The 8,408-nt window shown below is 63.1% G+C and overlaps 1 long non-coding RNA gene across 1 annotated transcript; it reads right to left on the reverse strand.

The window, feature by feature from the left end:
- Positions 1-3,762: 3,762 nt before the first annotated feature.
- On the reverse strand, positions 3,763-7,188 carry LOC309845858. The gene is made up of 2 exons (XR_014301552.1): positions 5,772-7,188; positions 3,763-5,684 (listed from the first exon to the last, which is right to left on the reverse strand). It is a non-coding gene; the product is annotated as an uncharacterized lncRNA (long non-coding RNA).
- Positions 7,189-8,408: the final 1,220 nt, after the last annotated feature.

Below are 8,408 nucleotides of genomic sequence, written 5' to 3' on the forward strand. Positions count from 1 at the left end.
AGCCGCTGAAGGGGCAGACCAGCAGGTCGGCTGGCGGGTGGGCGGGCAGGGCCCGCCACATCTGCTCCACAAGCAGCCCTTCCCCAGGACCCTTCTGAACGGTTCGGGGAGGGGGATTCTGGGGTGTTGGGAGGAAAACAGTAAGAAGTGGATAGAGGGGCAGGGGAACCCCAGGAGGGCCCCAGGTCCCTGGGCCTCATGTAAATGCAGGACAAGACTCTGACACTCAGCCCCTGTGGGCTCTGAGGGAGGGGTCTGGCCGCCTCCATGTCCCCAGGAGAGGGCCCGTGCTGTCAGCCCCTTCCCACCCTCCATGTCCCCAGGAGAGGGCCCGTGCTGTCAGCCCCTTCCCACCCTCCATGTCCCCAGGAGAGGGCCCGTGCTGTCAGCCCCTTCCCGCCTCTCTCCTCTCTCGGAGGGCCAACCCCAGACGCCCACTCCAGCCGCTCCCCTCTCATAGCTGAGGACTCTCGAGTCACCCCCAGGTGTCCGGCAGGTCCTGGCTGAGGCCTTGGGCCAATGCCTTCTCCTCTCTGAGCCACCTCGCCCGGTACCCTGGACCCCACGACCCATCGCCAACCACAACCGTAGGCAAAAGAACCCGTGTCCACGTTGGAAGTGGGCCAGACATCCGACCACCCATCCAGAACCCTCTTCTGCTGGCCCGTGCAGAGGCTACAGCCCTCCGGCATGCCCTGGGAGCTGCCCACGAGGTGGGTGGTGTTGGGGGGCGAGCACAGAGACCCTCCCACATCCCTGCAGCTCTAAGGCTCTGAACAGAAACAAGCACCCCAGCTCCCGGCGCCACCCAAGACTCAAGGTTTTCCACAAAAGGACTCCACGCTTCAGGGCCGCGTCCCCTCCACATGCCTCTCCTCCCTGGGACCCGGCCAGACCCTCCTCGGAGACGTGCAGGGTCTCAGCCCGGCTCACCTGCCCCACAAAGTGCAGCACCCACCAGGCAAATCCCGGAGCCCCCCAGCCCATCGGCTTGGCAGAGGCCGGGCTGGGCCAGCAAGGCTGCTAAAAATGGCGATTTCGCCTGTCCAGGCCCAAAGAGGCACAGGCTGACATTCCTGTCATAGTTGAAAGAGCTCCAGGGCCAGCTTTCTCCGCAGCTGCTCTCCACGGCAGGCTCCCAGCTCCACCCAGGCCTCCAGCATTCCTGACCCAAATCCCAAGCCCGAAGCCCGAAGCGGTTCCTGCTGTGGATGGGGAGTGGGCTGGGGGGAGGGGCCGGCTGCCCTGGGGACTGGTGTGGGACCAGCTGCCCATCTGTCACTGAGGCCCAGCCTGTCTCTGTCCTCACCACTGCCCTGTGCATCTGACCCCGGATGCAAGGCTTTCCACGGGCACCCAGTCTCCCTGTGGGAATTAGAGTGGTTTCGACCCTGACCAAGGAGGGTGGGTCCTCCTGCCTCCCCAGGAGCCCCCGCTGCTCCCACCAAGAGGGGCGGAAAGTCTTCCGAGGCTGCGTCCACAAGGCCACACGGTGTCTAGTTTGCTGAGGGACTCGGGTCCCCAGAGCTCCAGCCCAGACCACCAGAGGCACCCCCGGGCCCCTGCCCAGGCCATGGCTCTGCCGGCTGAGTGCATCCAGGCAGCCTAGTGCCCTCCTCAGGCCGGTCACCCTCTGGCTATCTCCTCTTGTGTCCCTTGGTGTGGGGTGGACAGGGATTGAGCTCCTGGCCACTGGAACTTTGAGGGTCTCCTCTCCCGTGGAAGTCCCCCACGCTCCAAGCTTTCCCAGGGGAGCTTGCTAAAGACCGGAGAGGCCAGGAGGGGACCCATGTGCTCCCCCCCGTGGGGCCGGACTCAAGAAGAAGGAAACAAAGCTGCCTGTCCCCTGCCACCCAGCAGATGCCCAGCCCCGAGCTTAACCAGCCTGGGCCCAGCCCCAAGGGGGACGGCCTGACTCTGGATGGAGCCACGGGGTGCCGTGAGGCGGGAGCCGGGGGCACAGCGGCGGCGGGAGAGGGGCTCTGTGCGGACGGCTGGTCCAGAAAGCTCAGCTCCCAGTCTCATGGTGTCTAAGCCCAGTGTGCCGGCAGGAGGCCCCTGGAGGATCCTACCCCTCCCGGGGGGAACGGCTCGAAGTCCAAACACCGTCTCCCTGCAGGGCAGGACTCCGAGGGAGCCGTGCCCAGGACGTTCCGACCATGGCCATTAGCAGAGTCTGCCCTGAGTTTTGCACACAGTCAGGGTTCAAGACCTGTTGGGAGGCTGAAGCCACGTGCCTGGGGCAGGGAACAGAGGCAGAGGGTGGCTGAGCCCTGGGGAGGTAGGTGTTGTAGACGGCAGCCCCTCCCCCCCATCCCCAACCCCAGTGGCAGACCAGGGGCACACCTGAGCTCTATGCTTTGATGTCCTGTCTGCCCGACAAGCCCTCTTAGCTCCCAGGGAGACTGTTAGAAGTGATTCTTAATTTGCCTTTTATCAGAGACCAGATGCAGGAGTTGAAAGCAGGAGTCTGGGGTTTTCAAAAGAACCTGTAAGGCGGGGGAGGGGCTGCGAAGCAGCCTCGGGCCTTGAAAGGAAGCAAACAAACATCTAAAGCCTCCCCAGGCCCACAGGGTATGCGTCCCTGGCCTGTGATGTCGGGGTCCTCCGCTGCTGCGTTCCCAGCTTGCTTGGCACAGCACTGGGGCCGTTCCTCTGGGGTGAGGCTGTGCTTTCATTTGGATCCTACTAGAAGACTGATTATCAAAACCAAAGGGCAGGTGCACGTGCATGGAGTCAAATCACAGGTGGGCGAGGGAGAGGGCCGCCCCCCCCTCTCCTCCAGTGTGAGGCTACCTCCCGAGCCTTTCCTGCCAGGGGAAAGGAAAGGCCGACTCCAGATGCAAGAAATGCAAAATGAGGCCGGAAGCTTGGTACAGACCCCCCCACAGCCCAGCCTGGCCTTCCTCCAGCAAGTGGGGCCCGGTCTCTCGTCTGGGGCCCCAGAACCTGCTGCCTCTCCCATGGTACCTGCCAGGAAGGCAGACCCCCGGGGAGGGGCGAGCTGCGGCTGGGGTCGCCCACGGGGGTCACCCCGCGGCCGGGCACCGCCAGCTGGCTGGAGGGGAAGGAGGTGGCAACACCGTGTCTACCCTGGGGCTCAGCCCTCCCACCCCCCCCTTACCCCCTGCTCTGCACCCTCAGACATCTGGGAAGACGAGAAAGGGCTTTCCCCGCCTGAAGAAGGGACAGGAGGTGGCTGGTTCCTGTGTCTCTAGAGCCCAGAAGCAGCCCCTCCAGGGTGCACCGGCCCCCACTGCCACCCAGAGTGAACCAGCCTTGCTCGAGGCAAGTCCTTCCCTCAGAGACATTCTAAGACAGAGTAAGGACAGACTTTGATAGCATGGCCACGGATTCTGCAAAAACACTCCGATTTTAAAATTTAGGGTGCAAAAGAATTAGCCGGCCGGTGACAACTTAGGCAGCCTGTCCCGTGTTGCCAGGGAAACACCTGCAGGGTATTCGAGGGTCCCAGTCATCGGGACCTGGTGGGCGGTGTTGGGACAGAAGCTTTAAGGCACACTGGAGTGTGCCGGCTCCTAGAACTTGGGAAGCAGCCAGTGGCACCATCACCCAAAACCCAGGCGTGTTTGAGGCAAAGTCACAGAGATGGACAAGGCCCGGGAGTGTCCACGATGCACCTGTGAGCCACCTGGGGCCGGGAGCAGCCGCCGGCGGGACGCCTCTGGCCAGCCCGCTGGAGGGCCGGGACCGTGGAGCTGCTGGCCTGCACGGCGATGCGCAGAGTGATAAGACACCCTCAAAGACGCAAGGAGTTTAATTTGGAGCCTGAGGTAAAGCAGAGAAATGCAAGCCTGGCCGGGCCTGGAGAAGCGTGGCGGGGAAAAGCTGCATGGCCAAGGGGACGACCTCCACCAGGCCCTGGGGGGCCCAGGCACGTGAACCTCGGGCCGCTCCGATGCACGCAGGAGGTGGTCACCGCTGGGGAGGTGATGGAGGAAACCAGACCAAGTGAAAGTTCCGGCTGCTTCCTCCAGCTGAGAAAGGCTGTCCCGGGCGTGGCCACACGGCATGACCGCCCTCGGGGGCCCACGGAGCCCTCCGCCTCCTTCCTTCCTTCTGGTGCTTCCACAAACACTCAGTGGTCCCGGGAACGGGCCCGTCTCCCTCTCCCGGGGCTCGCCAGCAGGACTGGAGAGACGGGGTCCCTGTCCCCTTCGGACACGTGGGGCCGAGAGACCAACAAAGTGATTCCCACGACACACCACGATCACTAGGACGTGACACTGTGCCCAAGAGACATCTAGCCCACTGTGTCCCCAGCAAGGACCGAGCGTCTGCCTTGGGTTAAACCCCACCCAGGTTGTGTGGATTCCTCTGGGAGCAGCGGGGGAAGGCGTCCGCCCTCTGGTCCCTGCCAGGCCACAGGCGCGTGACGCAGGATGGGTTCCAGGAGGGATCCCGCTCCTGCTCCTGAGAAGAGTGTGGCAGAGGGATGTGCGTGACGGGGGACAGGATGACCTCATGGCTGTGGGGTTGCACGCGGTGTTTGCCAGGGGGCCAACCCGTGGGCAGCTCCTGAAGGGCAAGGCAGGCAAGGGGCATGGGGGCCCTGGACAGGGTCCCAGCGAGGGCAGGATGTGCCAAGAGCTCTCAGGGCAGAGGGACCAGTGGGCCAGACGCGGGTGGCCGGGGCCGGGCCTCAGCTCGGCTCACTCGAGCCGTGCAGACCTCACGGACCCCCCACGGGGACAGCCCAGGGTCAATCCTCAGAGCCCCGGAGGCAGGAGACCCGAGGGCAGCAGCTGCAGGGCTGGGCTCTGTGCTCCCTCTCCAGGGCCGTCCTCTCCTTAGGAGGACGCGCGCCCCGTCCCAGCACCACTACCTCCCACACAAGGCCAGTCACCTCCCAACACCAGCACAGCACAGGTTCTCACATGTGCGTTTGGGGGGCTCAAAGTTTCCGTCGGTGGCCTCTGGGAAGAGGGAGCAGAGCAATGGGGGGGACCAGCTCCGTGACAGGAGGAGGACCTTGCAGGCGTCCATCCGCAGGGACTGCCACAGGTGACCGGAGGAGCTTTTCAGTAAGGATCGACAGGCCGCAGGAAGACCACGGGACTGGGGCCGGGGGCCACTGCCTCCCCGCGCCCGAGAGGGCAGACAGGGAGTCACTGCTGAGCCTGAGCCCTCCTGCTGGGGAGACAGCGCCTGCAGGAGAGGTGGTGAAGACAGTCGCAGACGGCTGCGGAGCCTCTGTCCAGCCCACACCATCAGCCTGCAGGGCCGGGAGCAGGGAGACACGAGGGGTCAGGACACGGTCCCCAATACAACCCACTCTCAGGATGAGCCCCCCAAAGGCCAGAGGCCAAGGCTGCCAGGGGGGCGGTCCCCGTGGGGCTGGCGTGTCTGTCGGGGTCTTCCTCCTCCGTCCGCAGCGCCAACGCCAGCACCCCTGGGAGGCCCAGCTGGGAAGGGCAGGGCGCTCACAGGCAGGAGGGGGCGGGGGCAGCCTGAAGCACGGACGCGGCCCCTCCTTCCTCCCCTGCACGCGCTGTCGGGCTCCAGGGCGAGGGGAAGCCGGCTGGAGCTGGGGAGCAGAGAGGAAGGAGTGTGTGTGCAACGGGTTCTGTACCTTTAAGTCCCAAGCAGGCTTCTGGTGCAAAGTTCAAGTTGAGAAAGGCCTTTCGGAATGGAACAGTTGCATAAGTGCGGGATTAGCTGTACTGGATTATAAATACATGGCGGACAATGAGAGGAGGGCGCCCACCCCGCCCCCACGCCAAGGCTAAAGGCCAGCTTCCTCGACTCACCCTCACTCCCGTCCCCACGGGGGTCCTCAGCTCCGGCCGCGCGCTCTTCTCTCCGGGGTCCCCAGGTCCTGCTCCATGCTCTGGCTTCCCCTTAAGCCTCCGCCCTCATGGGCCTTCACCCATGGACCCCGAGGACCCGGTCTGAGCCAGGACTCGTGAGTCCCGTGGGCGGTGATGCTCCCAGCACCTCCCCCAAAGCCTGGGCGTGACTCTCAGTTCCACACGTGCAGGTGAGCAAACTGGTCCAGGCAGGGCGGACCGGCTCCCTTGTGCCCAACAGCTGGGGGATTCGTGACGGAACAGGGCTTAGCCCCGGCTCTGCGAAACCCACAGTCCACCTGGATCAAAACGTAGACACCTCTTGTGTCTTTGACAAAAACCGAGACATGACCTTGAGAAGAACCATACGGTCCAGAAAGAGAATGGGGAGGTGTTGTCTCTTCCTTCAGTGCCGCGAAGGCTCTGTCCTCACAGATGACCAAGGGCAACAGGGGCCGAAGTACTTACTCAGCTGGTGACGGGTGAGACCCAGGAGGCGCTTTGTCTCTGTCCCTTACAGCTTTGTCTCTGCTTCTTCCTTTGGTCATTGAACGAATGGCAGCAAGCGCCTGCCATGAGGCTCTGGGAGGGGTGGACACCGGTGGAAGCTCGCTGGTCAGCCAGGAGACAGGCCGCAAACGGTAACCGTAACGAAGTGTGCGGAGGGCCCTGGTGGGCGTTGTGCCAAACCCAGGAAAGCACCAAGAATCGCAGAGAAGCAGGGGCCCCGGTCTGTGGGCAGCTGAGCCGGCTTTGCAGAGGGAGCCCTTGGTCCAGGGCTGACAGTTGAGGAATGGCAGTACCCTGGTGACCTCACTTGGAGGCTCGGAGCCAGCGGACATCGGACAGTGATGGAGCCAGCCTGCGAGGTCCACACCCCACCCAGCCCTCACGTGACCCTGGGGAAGGAGCTCGACGTCTCCATGCTTCCGCGCGTCCATGTATGGAACCAAGACTTGCAGGCGGGCCCCACACCAGCAACGGTGAAGTCGAGAAGCCTCTGCTGACCCAGGTGGGGACCCACAGCCTGTGGGAGACGGGGGTGGTCTGATGCGGAGACGTGCTGGGTTGCTGTTTTTTCTCCAAGCACAAGCAAAGAGAGATCTTGATACTTTCAACTTCCCACCTTGAAAGGGTTGTTGACCGCAAAGGCCGGGCTCACGCCTAGAAGGTTGGCCAAGAGTGTGGGCTTCACTGTTGTCCAGAGCCGTCTGAGCCGAGAGCCCCAGGCAGGACCGCGTCCAAAGGCAGAGGGAAGAAAGACGGGCGCCTCTGCCCCAGGTGGGGGTCTCCCGGCTCACGAGGGGATGAAGCTCGCTGGTTCCCACGCAGCCTGTGGGGTCCTTACCCGGGTGACCAGCCTCCCAAGAAACTGTCTGACTCAGGAAATCACAAGAAGGAAGTAAAGACAGGACAGGAAACGAACAAAAAGTGAAAACGTCAATATCTTTTCACAGCGGTTTGGCCTGAGCCCACCCGTAGGACTGTTTCAGCTCTTGGGCTGTTTCCACCAAAGGGACTGGTATTTCCAGGCCCTCGTTTTCTGAGTGTGACCTTTGTAAGGCAGGATCACCTGCACTGAAACCAGGATGAGACGCGGTGTTCTTCACGGAAGCTGCGACTGTGGCTGCAGAACGGGGTCGGCTGGGCGTCCCCGGAATCCCCAGAAACCGTCCGCTCCCTGCCGCGGGCAGGCGCTGCTGGGCTCGCAGCCGGGAGGCTGGGGGCCTCACACTCGTGCACCCGGCGGGTGGCGGGAACGTCAGTGTTCCCGGCACTGTCGTCGCTCAGACGCCAGGGACTGCTCCCACGGTCCCTTATCGGGAATTACTACCCATGTCCCTGGTGTGGCCAAAACCAGGCCAAAAAAAGAAAAAAAGGAAAAAAATAGAACTTCTGAGTCCTATGTTGTACTGGAGTTGGTCTGTCCATTGATGTCCATCGTCCCCATCCTAACCGACCGTAAGAAACGCCCCTTTTCCAGCTTAAAGCTGCAGGAAACCTGCGCAGGAGGCTAACGTCCCCAAGCGACGACGCAGAGGCCTGAGTCCCCCAAGCGACGACCCCGTGTGCGTTCCACACAAAATCATGGCATTACTGTCTGCGTAGAGGACCAGGTGCACCACGTCCGCTCCTAGCGAAGGACGGCCGTCTCCGCCTCCCCGCCGCAGGACACACAAGTCTGGGAGGCCCCTCGCCCGCCCAGGGCTGCGTGTCCCTCTCTGCCCGTCCACTTCTGGGCGTGGACCCTTGGTGCCGTCTGGCAAGGCCCGGGGACCCGTTCATGGAAGAGCGCACCCCTTCGTGGAATAAAATTCACGGGATTACAAAAGAACCTAATGAGAGGGAGCGCGAGTTATAGGAACGTTTCTTCAAATCCGGAATGTTCTTCGTGAAGACGCTCCATGGCGCTCTGCAGTCGGCCTGTTGGCTCGCACTCGGAGGTGCTAGGAAGAGCCAATGAAACGTGAGGGGTCTGCCGTGACCCCTGCCATCCCGCCTCGCGGGGCTCGTGGGCCCTCCCCGGGCAACTGGTGGGGGAGCCAGCGGCAGGTGCAGCTCCTTGAAAACAAAGCTTCCCTCCTACGCGCCCACAAA

Source organism: Mustela nivalis, assembly GCF_964662115.1.
Source record: "Mustela nivalis genome assembly, chromosome: 13".
Classification (NCBI taxonomy): Eukaryota; Metazoa; Chordata; class Mammalia; order Carnivora; family Mustelidae; genus Mustela; species Mustela nivalis.